The sequence below is a fragment of the Lissotriton vulgaris genome, chromosome 10, assembly GCF_964263255.1.
Source record: "Lissotriton vulgaris chromosome 10, aLisVul1.2, whole genome shotgun sequence".
Taxonomy (NCBI): Eukaryota; Metazoa; Chordata; class Amphibia; order Caudata; family Salamandridae; genus Lissotriton; species Lissotriton vulgaris.
This window is the reverse complement of record NC_141698.1, coordinates 1,156,962,248-1,156,979,258: the sequence shown is the minus strand read 5'-3', so window position 1 is coordinate 1,156,979,258 and position 17,011 is coordinate 1,156,962,248.

Below are 17,011 nucleotides of genomic sequence, written 5' to 3'. Positions count from 1 at the left end.
AAACCCTCTAAATTGCGAAGACACTTGGAAACTAAGCATAAAGAACATGCAACTAAATCCATAGAATTCTTCAAGAATAAAGAGCAAGAGCTCCTAAAAAGTAGAAAGATAATTAGGAAAACTGCAACAGGATCTGTTAATGAAAATGCTCTGAAAGCTTCATATGAAGTGTCCATGCTCATAGCAAAAGCTGGAAAACCTCATACAATTGCTGAAGAACTAATAGTACCTGCTGCTAAAGCCATGGTGACAGCAATGGTTGGAGAAAAAGCAGCATAAGATTTACATTTGGTGCCATTATCTAACAACACTGTAAAAAAGCGAATTGACAACATTTCAGACAACATAAAGGAACAGTTGATCGAAAGAATTTGTAAGAGTCTGCATTATAGCCTGCAAGTAGATGAAACTACGGACATAGCAAATAAATCTCATCTCCTGTGCTACGTTAGATATGATTTTGAGGGGAACATTATTGAAGATTTACTGTTCTGTCGCTATTTGATACATACCACTGCTGAAGAGGTCTTCAACAGTTTCGATGATTTTCTGACATCAAATGGAATTCAGTGGTCCAAATGCATAGGAATCAGCACAGATGGGGCACGTGCCATGTCTGGGAGACTAACTGGACTTGTAGCACGAATAAGGGAAATTAACCCTTCAGTTGTATGGCATCATTGTTGCATTCATCGAGAATCATTAGCCACTAAGAAGATACCAGAGGAATTAAAAAAGGTCTTGAATGAGTCAGTTAAAATTGTAAATTTTATCAAAGCTAGGTCTCTAAATTCAAGGCTTTTTGAACAGCTTTGTCAGTCCATGGATAGTGATCATCATCAGCTTTTAATGCATACGGATGTCCGATGGCTGTCTCGTGGTAGAGTTTTGTCTCGGCTTTTTGAATTAAGAGATGAAATCAGAGTTTTCTTCACTGAACTGGAATCTCCATTTCCACTTCATGAGCGCTTACATGACTATACTTGGCTAGCTATGCTGGCATATATGGCAGACATCTTCACCCATTTAAATGCACTCAATTTGAGTATGCAAGGAGTAGGTATCACAATTTTTTATGTCGAAGACAAGATTGAGGCAATGATAAAAAAATTAGAAGTATGGGCTCGTCGCTTATCACAAAGAAATGTTGATTCTTTTCAGAACCTGAAGACATTCTTGGAATCTACTGATGATGAATTATCGAACAAAGTGTTAGAAATGTTTATTCAGCATATCCAAGATATGCGGTGTAGTTTTCGCCAGTACTTTCCACTTCCAGATGAAAGCAAAAACTGGATTAAAGATCCTTTTAATGTAGATATTGACAATGTAATGGGGCTGACCACATCTGAAGAAAACGGTTTGATTGAAATCTCTACAGATAGTGCACTTAAACTTCAATTCAAGGTAAAGGCTATGAGTCTGACAAATTTTTGGCTGCATGTACGTACAGATTACCCTGAATTATCGTACAAGGCACTTAAGGTTTTACTTCCTTTCCCCACCACATATTTATGTGAGAAGGCTTTCTCAAATCTTATGTACCTTAAAAATAAGTGCAGAAATCGCTTGCAAAATGTTGAATCTGACCTAAGGATTCAACTTTCTGAAATAAAACCAAACATTGAAAAGTTAGTAGCCGAGATGCAGCACCACCCTTCCCATTAAAATGTTTTGATTTTTGCATATTTTTCAATATAAAATAATAAAAGCTTTATTGATGCACGTATTTGTTTGGTGTGTACTTGTTTGTGTATTTTTTGCGAAGTACTGTTTTAATTTTTTGAAATTAAAATTGTACAAATTGCTTGGGGGTCCCCGGCTTCCAGTAGTGATTCAGTGGGGGTCCTCAGGAGTCCAAAGTTTGGGAACCACTGCTCTACTGAGTAGGAATTATACCATCTGCATAAAAGTACTGGGGATGAACTTGAAAATTGTTCAATAAAAGTTACTAAACATAACTCTAGACGAACGGTGTCTGAGAAATGATATGGTCCAGATCTTAAGATCCTTAAAAGAAAATGCACTACTCTGGAACATAAATGGAGGCTAAGCAAAACTGTGGATGACAGATTAATTTACAAAAGGGAACTGAAAGCCTATAATGCAGCTATAAGAAAAGCAAAAAAAGACTATTTTTCACGGCAAATATTAGAAAACAAGCTTTCCTCCAAAGAACTCTTTAAAATTGTCAGAGAACTCTGCAACCCCCCTAGTCTTACATCATGCCTGACACCTTCACAAGAGGGATGCAATAAAATCAGCAATTTCTTCTGTGAAAAAATAGATAAAATCTATACATCCTTCTCCAATAATAATCAGGAACAAGCTGAGCATCATTTAGACGCAGTTTCCATCTCGCCGGTCAGCTGCCCTTTCTTTGGCCCTTTTTCAGAGAAGGAAGTAAGCAATGTGATGTTGGAAATTAAATCAGGATCCCCACTGGACCCATTTCCACATCATATCTTCTTACAATTAACTCCCTTAATCAGTCCAATAGTGACACAAGTATTAAACCAATCACTCGACCGAGCGGAATTCCCAGCCATCTGGAAAACTGCATTAGTTACTCCCCTACTTAAAAAAGCTGGTGCCGATATAAACAATCCTGCTAATTATCGGCCCATCTCACAGTTGCCATATCTTTCAAAAGTGCTGGAGAAACTGGTGAATTAACAGCTGTCCAACTTTTTGGAAATTAATAACTTACTGGATGCCTCACAGACAGGTTTCAGGACTAATAACAGCACCGAGACAACACTCCTGGCTTCAGAAGCCTTGCTGATGAGGGTAAAACAGTCGCCCTGATACTATTAGACTTATCAGCGGCATTTGATACCTCATCCCATAATCTTTTAATACGAATGTTAGCCGCAAAAGGAGTACAGGGAAAAGCTTTGACCTGATTGAATTCCTTTCTGTCTGACAGATCACAATCTGTCCGACTAGGCAATTTTACTTCCACACCTCGAAAGATCAAGTACGGAGTACCACAGAGAGCATCATTAAGCCCAACATTATTCAATGTTTACGTATCATCATTAGCCACCATAGGGAAGAAGTGGGGCATCAGCATCTGCTCACACGCAGATGATACGCAACTAATGGTTGCCTTGAATGGTGAAGAGGATTCCAAAAACAGACTGCTTAGCTGCCTCACTGAAATATCGAACTGGATGCACAGCCACTGTTTGAAATTAAATGCCGATAAATCGGAGATCCTTTTGTTTGGTGGATCCCAACAGCTTTGGGATGACACCTGGTGGCCCAATACTCTCGGTACACCTCCTAAACCAACCCAAACTGCTAGAAATCTGGGAGTCCATATTGACAATGCATTGTCAATGAAAAACCATGTAACAACAATTTGTGGTAAAAGCTTTGCGTTACTAAAAATGCTAAGACGAGTGTTTCCCTGGATTCCCGTGGAATGTAGAAAGATCTTAGTCCAGTCACTACTAATGAGTAGACTCGACTACGGGAATTCCCTATTTCTTGGCATGGCTGACTATTTATTTTCAAAGTTACAGCTTGTCCAGAACGCGGCACCAAAAGCCGTTTGTAATAAAAAAAAGTACGACTCTGCTAAGAGTTGTCTGAAAGCCCTACATTGGCTCCCAATGAGGGAAAGAGCTTCTTTCAAAATGTTGTGTATTACCTATAAAGTGCTGCATAACACTGGCCCGACTATCCTAAAAAATAGGATTAATTTCTATGTACCGAACAGAAATCTCCGTTCCCAATTCACTGCAAGAGCTGTCACCACCCGAATAAAGAAAGTCAGGACGGGTGGTCGTGCCTTTTCACATTTGGCGGCAAACCTGTGGAATAATTTACCAACAGATTTAAGAGTCACTGATGGTTACCTTACTTTTAGAAAAAAACTTTAAACCATACTGTTCCCTAAGGCAGACTAAATTTTCCAGGAGCCTGTGTTAGTTCACTGTACACTGTTCAATCTTAGCGCCATGATATCCTTTTAGGATGAATGTCAGCGCTTTAGAAGTACTCCTAACATTAACATTAGAAGTACTCCTAACAGATGCTGAATATAGTTTGTCTCTAGGCAGATTTCAAGAGCAGTTACCACTGAGGGAGGACAGAGCACATGGCGAGCACATGGCAAACAAAATGGCTGCCAGAAATACAAAATGGCTTTCACAAAGCGGATAAGATAACTTCTAAATACAAAGTGGCTTCAGCTAAATGCTAACCCATTGCTGTCAATTTATGACAAAACAACATGCTTAACTCGCCTACTGAAGTCTTGGCCTGATGACTGCTGGTTCATGCTACCACTAGGATAGCTTTCTATAAGGTTGACTTTACACCACCATCAATAAGGGTGGTTTACACTGGTGCAAGGTGCCCACTAGAACTATTGGACATCATATGCCAGGCTAACTTCTCACTTTGGTGGCAGTGGTGGGATAAGAGCTTGCAATTGTTTTACCAAATAATCTCGAGTTATCATCTGAAAGATCATATCAAGGTACCTGTAGGTACATATAAATCAAGTCTTATATGCATAAGTTCAACTGAACTTAGCAGTTGTAGGTGGTAAGGGCTTAGCACACCCTGACTACAACTCCTAGAGAGGTTCTAGTAGGAAACAAATAGTGTAGGTAGGTGCACACACCACACCACACTAGACATGTACTTGGAATCAGGGCCTAGTGGACCTCTGCCAGAAGACAACCCAAGGTTGCCTTCTAAGTATGACACATTCTCTTTTCAGGAACTGAGAAACTTGTGTGTGGTCAGAAAGTTAAGACAAGGACAGAGTCCAACCTTTAACCACCTGGTAGATATCTTAGTGGCTCATGATGAAGAGAATGCATCAGACCCAGGTAGCCAAGGTAGTAGAGAGGGGTGCCATCCCTCAACAAAAGAGAATCCTCTTGGGGAGGACCCAGTGGTCTCTGATGATGAAGTGGATGCTCACCAGGATGAGGTTTATGGACTATCTGGAGGTGGAGAAGGCCAAGGTGGGCCTCCCTCTAACCTTCCACGTAGGCCTAATGATGGGAACAGAAGGCCCAGATCACTTTCCAGTGGTTCTGAGCATTCTGACTAATCAGTAGGGTCCGATTCCTCTGCTCAAAGGAGAATGACTTCCCCTCAGTCCCCTAAGAGAAGAGAGCATAAAGTTAGAATGAAAGAGGTCACGCTGAGGATCAAGAAGCAAGAAGTTGCCTTTGCAAAAGAGACCCTAGCTCTTGAAAGAGAGAAGAAATTGTGTGGGCTAGAGCCCACTGGTGGCAGCAACAACCCTGGTGGTAGGGAAAGGTCTCATAAACAAAGAAACCTGAACAAGATTGTCCCTCCCTATCAGATTGGGGATGACATCCACAAGTGGATAACTGCTTTGGAGATGGCTTGCAAAGTACAGCAGGTACCCCAAAGTCAGTGGGCAGCAACCTTGTAGCTCTCATTTGCAGACAAAGAAAGAGACAAGCTCCTCACTGTTAGAGAAGAGGATGCTGACAACTACAATGTCCTCAAGAGTGCTCTGATAGATGGGTTTGGCCTAACCACTGAGCAGTACAGGTTGCTGGTCAGAGATACCCAAAACACACAGTCTCAGGACTGGACTGATTTTGTAGATTGTGCTACTAAGGCTCTGGAAGGCTGGTTACTGGGCAGTAAAGTAAGTGACTATACAGGATTATTATGAGAGAATAAATCTTAACAACTGTCAAAACCATTTATTGCATTAGCACTTGGTTGACTCTGATCTGACCTCTCCCCAAGAATTGGGTAAGAAGGCAGACAAATGGGTTAGAACCAGGGTGAAGCAGAAGGTACAGAACCAAGGTGGTGATCAGAAGAAGAAAGACCAAAAGGGCGGGGAGAAAGCAAAAGATCAGAAGTCTTCTCAAGGTACCCAAAAAGCTTCTAATGTTGGGGGTTCCCAACAATCTAAGAAGAAAGAAGGCCCAAAGAAACCATGGTGCAAGTTTTGCAAAGTAAATACTCACTGGACCAGTGATTCCACCAAGAAGGAGGCAGCTCCAACCACCATTGCCCCTAAGGCAATTGTTCCCCCCAGTTCAGCTCCAAGTGGTGGTTCTCAACAGAAGGGTGTAGTAGGGTTAACGCTGGGAACTGAGATTGATTCTGGCCTAATCAGAATACCAACTCAAGCTGTTTTGATCTGTGATGGGGACACAACTCTGTCCTCTACTGTGAGTCTCAATAACTTGGGCAAGTACAGACAGACTCCTTTAATTAATGACAAAGTTGCTCAGGCCTACAGGGACACATGTGCTAGTGTCACAATGGTGACGCCTGGCTTTGTGAACCCTGGACAGATCATACTAGGTGAAAATTACTTAGTGACCAATGCTAGCAATGTCACTACCGCTCACAGTACGGCAGTTGTTAATTTCTCCTGGGAAGGGGTAACTGGCCTCAAGAAGGTTGTGGTTAGCTCAGACCTCCCTGTAGAATGTTTGCTTGGCAATGACCTGGAGACTTCAGCCTGGTCTGAGGTGGAGTATAGGACCCATGCAGAAATGTTGAGAATCTCAGCACATGCCCTTGCTGCGACTAGGTCACAGGTCAGAAATTGCAACACTGAACAGGCACTGGATTCTGGAACAATGGACCCGTTGCCTACCAGGAGGAGAAGCAGTAGGGTTAAGGCAGTGCCTTCCCCCTTTCCTCAGGAAGAGGATCAGCGTTCCCAGGAAGCTGATTGTGAGACCCAGGAAGGAACTGTCCTAGAAGAACTTCATCATCACCATTAGATCTTTATTTGGTTACTTGCAAAAAACAACCATAAAAGCACAATTAAATAGACATCATAAAAACAAATTGATTAAAAACCACATTGTCCTCAGGAGTAAAACACAATTGATCTGTAGGTGAATATATACAACAATATCAGGCATTATACCTCCATACTGATTCTAAATTTTAGGGCTAATTTTAAAAAACTGATTACAAATAAAGTACATTCATTATTTAGCAGCTGTAGATGACAGAGTGCAGGTTTAATCTGGGTAAAATTCAGTCTTTAAAGAAGAGGCTTAAGGTAAACCCTCCGGGGAATATCATAAAATGGGCAAAGAAATAAAAAGTGCACCAAGTCCTGCGGAGACACACAGTCGCAGCCGCAGGTAGGTAACACTTGGCCTTGGTGGCTGCCTCTTGGAACAGCTAGCAATAAGTGAAAGAGGTCCAGCCGGAATCTAGTTAACAAGAAACAGTCAAAGCTCGACATTGGCCTGGACAAGTAAGGTTCCATGCGGTAAACAGTCAAAATATCTATTTTTTTATTTCGACCTACACTTATATCGAGTTGCTAATATCGATGGGACAGAATATCGATGTCCAGAATATCGATGGCCAGAATATCGACCCTAAGGTAAGTAATATCGAAATTACTTATATCGATAGCATATATATCGATGTAAGTAATTTCGATTTACTAATATGTGTTAGAAATATTAGTTAAGTATTTAAATTAATTGTTATAATATGTGTTTAATATGTTTTTATAATTTAAAAATATATAAAAGTAAATAATATGTTTTGCTACCAGAGCGGGTTGTGGGTTTAAAGGGGAATAGGGTGGGAAGTAATTTATTTGTAATTAAATAATTATTTTTCAATGATTAATTTATTTTGCAATTAAATATTAATTGGCAATTAATTATTTTAATTGATTAATTGATTAATTAATTGATAATGTATGTATATTTTTAACTAAATTATATGTTTTACTACTGGAGTGGGTTGTGGGTTTATAGGGGAATAGGGTGGGAAGTAATTTATTTGTAATATTAATTAATTTTGGGTAAAGGGGTATTTTTAGGGTTCAGGGTCAGTTTTCAGTTTTTGGGTAAAGGGGTATTTTTAGGGTTCAGGGTCAGTTTTCAGTTTTTGGGTAAAGGGGTATTTTTAGAGTTCAGGGTCAGTTTTCAGTTTTTGGGTAAAGGGGTATTTTTAGGGTTCAGGGTCAGTTTTCAGTTTTTGGGTAAAGGGGTATTTTTAGGGTTCTGGGTCAGTTTTCAGTTTTTGGGTGAAGGGGTATTTTTAGGGTTCAGGGTCAGTTATCAGTTTTTGGGTAAAGGGGTATTTTTAGGGTTCAGGGTCAGTTTTCAGTTCTTTGGTAAAGGGGTATTTTTAGGGTTCAGGGTCAGTTTTCAGTTTTTGGGTAAAGGGGTAGTTTTAGAGTTCAGGGTCAGTTTTCAGTTTTTGGGTAAAGGGGTATTTTTAGGGTTCAGGGTCAGTTTTCAGTTTTTGGGTAAAGGGGTATTTTTAGGGTTCAGGGTCAGTTTTCAGTTTTTGGGTAAAGGGGTATTTTTTGGGTTCAGGGTCAGTTTTCAGTCCTTTGGTAAAGGGGTATTTTTAGGGTTCAGGGTCAGTTTTCAGTTCTTTGGTAAAGGGGTATTTTTAGGGTTCAGGGTCAGTTTTCAGTTTATGGGTAAAGGGGTATTTTTAGGGTTCAGGGTCAGTTTTAGGTTTTTGGGTAAAGGGGTATTTTTAGGGTTCAGGGTCAGTTTTCCCTACTGTTGCACCCACTGGAGTGGGAATAGTAATTATTGTTAAGTAATTATATATTATATATGATTTATCATTTTATTTTTTTATTAAATATGTATTATTATTTTTTTAACCATTATTACATATATTTAAATATGTTTAAGTAATTAATAAGTATTATTTACAGTTTTTATTATGTTATTTTAAATTTTAAAAAAATCGATATATTTAACAACGATATTTTTAACATCGATATTATTTTTTCGATATTTTGGTACTTACCATGTTGTACATCGGGCGTCGATATTTTTGCTATCGATATAATTACGCCGATATTTGTGTAGGTCGAAATTCTGTCTGTCGAAATTCTGTCATAGATCCGTTCCATGCTTAGTGTGGTTTGTATAACAACATAATTTCTATTGCTGCTTTTCTTTAAATCCACCTCCTCCCGCTGTAAAAGCTGTGAAAGAGAAAAAGTGTTCTTCACAGACACTACGTCAGTTACGGTAATGGAGTCGGGATTTGAGAAGAGTTCGGGACGCCCCAATGCAGTGAAACATATTTTCAGATATTTTAGCCACGGGATTTTTAACATATTATCCCATGTCAGTGCTTCTCTCAGGAGCTGGTGGTTTAGCGGAAGATCCTTATTTAGCCAGCATTTCAGCCAGAATGTTAAAGGCCGAAATGCAATGGTGTCACCTAAATAAGGGGAACCTAGCTCCTTATGCACTATGAAATTAGCAGTTCCTCTCGGGACCCCCAGGAGCTGTTTCAAGAAATAATTTTCGGCTACCACCAAGTCCTTAACATTCGTGTGCCCCCATAACTCACTTCCGTAGCAGCCTATAGCCAGGCTCTTGGCCTGATATACTTTTAACAGTGCGGCAATTGGCCGTTTCCCCATTTTCCTCGCAAAATTTAAAATTGCCGCGTTTGCCCGTGTTATCTCCTCTTTTTTCTTCTGTACAGCGGGGCCCCATTTCAGTTGGTTATCAAACAGGACCCCCAGATATGAAAAGGTTTTAGTCGTGGGAATCTTCTCCCCATTTACATGAAATGAAAACTCCTTCTTATGTGCTATACCTACATTCATGACAAAGGATTTTGAGTTATTAATGGAGAGATCCCGGGATTTCATAAATGTAAAGAAGGTGTTAAGCAGCAGTTGGAGCCCTTTTGCGGTCCTTGCCAGCAAAACGGCATCGTCCGCATAAAGTAAAACAGGTAACCCTTTACGTCCAACAAAGGGATAGTCGGCACATGTTTTTAAGAGGGTATTTTCCAGATTATTGATATATAGATTAAAAAGAAACAGGGCCAGGATACAGCCCTGTCTTACGCCCCGGTGCACTCCGAGTCCCCTGGTCACCTTCAGGTCCTGGATGTATCACACGTTAGCTAGAGTGTCCTGGTGTAGATCCGCCAAGAAATTGACCAGGGTCTGCTCCACCCCCATGTTTCTCATAGCCTCCCATAATTTGGCCCTATTGACACAGTCGAAGGCTGAAGAAAGGTCCATAAAAGCCATATGGACTGTGCCCTGACGTGCCATTGTATATTTTCCTAACACCATGTATAGGTTGAAATACTGGGAGATGGTGGAGTGGCCTGGTCTAAAACCATATTGAATTGGAGAGATTATGTTATTTTCATCAGCCCAGGTTGTTAGCCTATTCAGGATTACACCGCCTACTACTTTTACGACCGATTCAATTAAGGATATTGGCCTATAGCAGGATGTGCTATTACGGTCCCCTTTGTTAAAGACAGGGACTATTGTGGACAACCCCCAGGACTTTGGGCATCCATGGTCAACGGCTGCATTAAATACAGCAGAGAGAATGGGAGCCCAAAGTGATGTCCTTGATTTAAAAAGGTCCGGGGGCAGACCATCGGGCCCGGGTGCTTTCCTGCTGGTTAGGCCCATGATGCCCATCTCCACCTCACAAAAGGTGAAGCACAGGGGGTTAATCCCTGGGACACCTTTGTCATATATAGGTTGTGGTATATCGCTATTAAAAATACGACTAAAATGAGAGACCCAATCATCTTCTGGTATGTTGATGCCTAAGGGGGAATCACCTGGGGAAACAAACAGAGGTTTGTTTATAATACCCCAAAATGTAGTACGATTACCAAGTATTTCTGGGTCTAACAGGTTTTCCCAAGTGGACGCTTTTGCTTCTGCTTTGCGTTTAACCAAAGCCCTTTTATAGGCGAGCCGAGCAGCCCTGATGTTTACCGGGTCCCTTGGTCTGGCCTTAAGGGCTAACTTTAGGCCACGGCTTGCCTTAGAGCAGGCATGATCAAACCACTTTGGCACATTACGGATCCGGTCTGTAGAGGGTACTGTTAACATTCCCCCGACTTTAGTAACTATACCGTTAAAGGCTAATAACATTTCCTGTGCTGATGGTGTGGGAGATACGCAAGTGGATAACTCAATGTTACATGTCCATAAAGTTGGGCAGAGTTCACCCTTTCCCACTTTAAAGGTCTATTATTGTCTGTACATTTTAAAACCCCACTGTCTGACCTTTCTTCTTGTACATTGAGGAGCGTCCCTCCTAAATAAATGCAAACAGGATTGTGGTCACTCAGTGAGTTCTCTAAAATTTTAAAGCCAGATATACAGGAACTAAGGTTGCTAGAGTGAAGTATGTGGTCAATGTAGGAACCCCCCACGCTGCCTTTAAAGGTGGGGATTTCAAAAAAGGTGTGATCATCCACCTGGGACATGGCAGTAAATAAATCAAAATCATCCATAAAGGCATTCGGCAAATTTCCGCGAGGGGTATGATCGAAGTGAACGCCTTCGAGTCTATTGCAACCCATTAGGCCTATTGGAGTAATTGCTGGGTTCCCACAGGGGTGTACGTTTAAGTCTCCTACGATGACAACCTGAGGTGGGAGACTCTCCATGTTATCCCTTAGGAAACGATCTAGATCCACAATCTTGCAACCCCCTTTGAGGTTAACAGCATTATAAAAATTAATCAGTGCTAATGCTTCTTTCCCCTTTTTGATCGTCAGTGTCTGGATATCATTATTACTAAAGGGAAATCTTTTAACAGAGCATGTTAGTGCTAAATTAGTATACACAACAAGACCCCCTTTAGCTCTACCACTCCTGGACGGCTCGGCTGACACAAAGAAGCTTTTGTATCCTTCTATAAATGCGTTGTTTCCTACCAGCCATGTTTCTTGTAGGCAAATTATTGGATAGGATTTTATAAAAGACACCCAAGATGGATCGTTGATTTTGCTAGCTAAACCAGCAATGTTCCATGAAATTACATTATGCCTCACTACTGTTGATACCTCTGGGGCAGGAACTTCACCCATTGAGGCTTTGCTGTTGGAATTAGCAGGACTTGGCTCTAGACTATCCGCTACCGCTGATCTTAGATCCATATTGCGATTCCATTTGCTTATGAGAATTTGAGTGTGTTCATGGATTTGTGGGTGACCAGTGTTATCTGGCTCGCTATATGACGGCAGGCCGTTAGTTGACAACAGGTGTCCCTCGGTGACAGTTGTTTCCCTGGGTGTGTCCTTCGGCTGATGATTGGTGGTAACCCCTGTGTCAGGGTAAAGTATCTCAACTTCCTGTGTCATCCCCCTGTTGTCTACGCTATGTCGGGGGTGTCAGAGAGTATCTATTACTGGTGTAAGAGCTATTTCATGAAGTCAATCCACTCCCTCAAGGCCTTCCTGCTGATAGAAGGCAGCAAACCGATTAAAGGTGGGTACCCTGTACTGGGTGTCAAAGTAATCAAGGTGCCCTTGTCCAGAGATGTAATTGGGGTACATACTTCCGTGTGACATTTGGTGTTTATCATGTGGGGTGATGTACCTAGTTCTGTGTGGATATTGTCGGTTTGTGTTCCCTAGAGACATGGAGGGTGGATGATAAAAGTAGCTGAGATCTACAGTTTGTATTCTGCTTTCTAGATTTCCGTCCCTCCAACCGCTAATGTAGTTAACCACCCGTCGATCTTAGAAGTTTATAACGATGCATTCACCCTAATAGTCCTTTTTCCTGTGTCCCACCCAATTTATTCTTCTGACCTGTAGGATTTGACCATTTAGGGCTTGAGGAATAGGTCTATGTCTGGTTAGCCAATGACTAACTTAATTTTTTAACTCCAAATTGCCCTCAGATTTCCCTATGCCTAAAGTTGGGACTCCTATCATGATCACGGTGTAGGGATAGGATTCCGGTGGCGGGTCAATACGTGAGAATTTAGTGACTGGGACTGAGCTAATGGGGTGATCCTGTCGGCTGTTACTGATATAGTTATTTAGAACCTCTGCTGCCCACTCGCTCTCACCCCCCCTTCTGTGATGTCTGGTCCGGTGTTACTTGGTTGCGCACTTGGGGTAGTTGTCACATCTGGGCTCATACCTGGTGTCGCTGGTGAGACATTGGGTGGCTCCATGTGTCCCTTAACTGTTGTTTTCGGTGGCTGTGAGGGTTTGGGCGGTTTGCTTGGGCCTGATGTAGCAACTAGGGTTTTCTTGTTAGCAGCAGGGCACAATGGCTTAGTTATATTTTTATGGGTAGCCTGAGTTTGGGAGGTTTTTTGCGTACTTCAACAGCATTTCGTTGTTCTGCAAGAGAACTTCTTCCATCTTATTGACTTTCTCGGTCATCGTTTTAACTCTTTGTGTCAGAGGGAGCATGAGGGACTTCATCAGGTGCTCAATTTTTCCCATAATAGTATCTAGATAGATGTCGTTGTTGCATGCACTGTTGAACAACTCGCTGTCAGTATTAACAGTTTGGAGGCCTATACTATTGTCTATGAATAGCAACTGGCTTTGATGTGGTGATGTGGGGTTTTTTGATGTATGATTAATGGCCCTCTGACTATGCCTGAATTTATGTTTATCGTATTTCAGTTTCGCCCTAGGTTTCTGTGTCACCCTCACCCTCCTCCTGGTTGTAGAGATGCCTACATTCCCAGTCCCTCAAATGCAAGTATTAGGGGAAGTTATTCTATTAGGGGTTCGAGAGGCTGTCGCTATTACTACCACGGAGGCATCAGTATGTGTGGAGGTTTCTGCGGATGACTGGATGTTAGGTGTCATGGATAGCCTGTTTTCCCGGGTGACAAAGTCAGGCGGAGGAGTAGTACTAGGAAGGACTAACTGTCTGTTCTCTATATCCAGGAAACCCGCAAATGATTCCATGAGGATGGAGTTTTGAGAATATGCTGTATGTGTGGATGAGTTGGCTATTGTATGTACATCCTGGGCTTTCTGCGTGGAAAGACACATACTTGGGGGCAGTGAGAAGCGCCTCTCCGTATTTTCTTTCGCGTTGACACAACTCCTATAGTTTTTTGGAGCATTCTGTCAATCGCGGTAAGGCTTGGGAGGGGGGTGGTAACTTGGGCCTTCTGCCTAAAGGTGGACCTAGTCGACATTGGAGTAGTCTTGCTTTTATTCATTATGACGATACTACGTCTGACTGATGATAGAGATTTATCCTGGACAGGGGGAGTGCAATTTACATAAATTGAACAGGTAGCACATATAGTTATATCTAGAAGAAGTATATCAGATATCCAATGACACTCTTAATCAGGCACAAATATTAATAAAGAGTCATCTTGTTAAGAATCCAGGGGGCGCGGTGGAACCAAGAGGGGTTGCCCAGCCCAGTCTCCTCAGGCCTCTGAGGGCCACAGAAGGCCCGCCCTTTGCCCGGGCTTAGCCCGGCGCTCCCGCGACGCGGGAGGAGCTCAGTTCTTTTTGAGTGCCTCCGGGCGCGGCTGACACCGTCAGTGGGCAGGGCCTGGAGGGATTGTGGGGGCTGTAGTACCCCCCCGCTCGGCGGCCGCGGTTTGTATGCGGTGGCGGGGGGACCAGGTGCCCAATTACAGCTTTCCCCGACAATCTCTTTGCTGGGACAACAGGCCTGGAGGCAAGGCAGTCGGATCCCTCAGGGTCGTCAGGATTTGTGAGTCTCTCCCGCTCCTTGGCAGAGCTCAGGTCTTTTTGTGCGCCTCCGGGCGCGGCTGACACTGTCAGTGGGCGGGGTCTGGAGGGATTGTGGGGGCTGTAGTCCCTCAGGGTCGGCAGGATTTGTGAGTAACTGTCCTAGAAGTACTTGAGCCTGATCAGGTTGAGTTTCTTAGGACAGGGGGACCCTCCAGGGCAGATCTGAGGCAGGAGCAGTTGGACTGGCCTTCTCTTGAACCCCTCAGACAGCAAGCTGCTGCTGAGGCTGCAGGGAAGGCTTGTGGGACCCATTGTCACGTTGCGGCATTCGCCGTCTCTACCGGCCACCAAACGCATGCAAACATCGGGACACTCACTTCCGGGCGGAAGTTGAAACCCGGTCTAGTTCTTCATGGAAAGTAGCACTTCCGGGGGAAACGCTTAAACACTGCGTTTCCCGTCGGCTCAGTGCTTCGGCTTCCTTTCCAGAACCCGTTTGAAGTCCCGAGGCGCTGCGGGCTGCTTGCCTGCCTTCGCACTCCGCCTACCAGAAGTGCTGCTTTGATCTTTACCTTTTGTGCGCGAACCGCGCAGGAGCGCTGATTACCTAGAAACCATCCTTGTGGTATAAATGCTTGCAATTTGCTTTGACTTTTGTTCGAACCACGCAAGAGCGCTGTGTTTCCTTTGGCTGCTTGTGGTCTCCACGCAGGAGAGCTGTTCCTGAAATTACCCTGCAGCCTTGGAGAGCCTGCCTAGTACGTTTCCATAACTGGCCATATTGCACAGGAGTGCTTCATTTCTGTTTTGGGTTTCGCAATTATGACTTGCGCAGGAGCGCTGTTTGTTTGACTGTTAATCATAGCGCAGGAGCGCTTGGTTCTTGGTGGTCATTCTTTGGTTGTAACATACCGCAGGAGCGTGGTTTGTTTTTGACTGTTCAATATAGCGCAGGAGCGCTTTCTCTTGGTTGTTTCACAGCGCATAGGGGCTTGTCGTGGTCCTTTCATTGGTTCCAGAGCACGCATATGTCCTGGTGAGTACAGTGGAATAAGAAGCTCCACATTACATGGGATTGGTGGTCTGCTCTGCAGTGGGAATAAAGGTCCGTTCTAATTGGGGCTTTCTTGTTTCTCCTGTCTCTCCAGGGTCCTACCTTACTCCACGACACTACCCTACCCTACCTACACCAAGACCTCTTCATTTATTCTTGGCTCCTATCCCTGGTCCCATCTCATCCCTGCTGGTGTCACTCTCCACACGGGTCAGGTGGGTACAGGGGCGGTGGCCCTTGTCGTCTCTGCGGAATAGCTTCACAAGCAAAGGTGAGTCTTGTGGGGCATCCGACAGAATATGAAGCCCACATAAAACATTCCGCCCAGACGACATGGGTGACCCGAAGGTAACCTTGCAAGACATTGCTGCCTTACTGGCTGCCATGCAAGCAGAGAACCTCAGTTTACGCCATGACATGACTGCTATACAGGGTCAGTTGGCGGCCGGCATCACCAGTCCTTGGGGAACCACTCCTAGCCCTAGAGTCAGACAAGAGGGGTTGTTAAGACAGCCTACGTTCACCTTTGGGGGGTCCTCCACCGCAACCAATCAGGATATGGCCATACAAGTAGTCACACCCCACCCGGTGCAACTGGCTTCACCCGAACGCTTCTACGGCAACAGTACCAAATACGGCGTCTTCATGCATCAGTGCCAGCTGCACTTCATGGCCAGATCGTCAACTTTTCCCGATGATGCATCCAAGGTCGCTTTCATAGTGTCATACATGGGTGGCGACGCCGCTCAGTGGTCCATCTCGCTGGTTGAAAACGACGACCCCATGCTTAACGTCCTGCCAATGTTTAAGGAAGCCATGCGACGGATGTTCGCCCGTCACACATTTGTGCAAGCCGCAGACAACGAGTTGCTCAATCTAAAGCAAAGAAACAACAACTTGTTGCACTACATTACCATGTTCAGCAGACTAGTCATCGAGGCCCATTGGCCCGAGTCCAAGAAGGTATCGGTGTTCTACTGAGGACTGCGCGATGATCTTAAGGATCTCATATCACAGCTACCCAATCCGCCTGACGAAATAGGCCCCTTCGTAGAACTGGTTGTTAAAATGAACTTCCATTTGCAGGAACGGAGAACCGAAAAAGGGAAAAACAGCGACAACCGCTTCCTAAGCAAGGAAGAAACGACACCTCTAGGTGACAATCCAGAACCTATGCAAATAGGTGGCATCAGAGGGCCCTTGACCACCCAAGGTGCAACCGGCAACTTCATTGAGGCAGTCTACTCACAAACCCTGGGCATGAGCACGGTGCCTAAGGCACAACCAGAAACGGTCAAGGCAGTGGATGGAACGGACCTGACTTCCGGCCTTATTAGACATCAAACCGAGGACATGACCATGATCTTCTCGAACCACCATGCTGAATCCGGCAGCTTTGATGTAATCGTAATCGACGCACCGCAGTTCAGGGTCATTTTGGGCCTGCCATGGTTGGTACACCACAATCCCCGAATCGACTGGGTGTCTAGGATTATAAACCTGGATTCA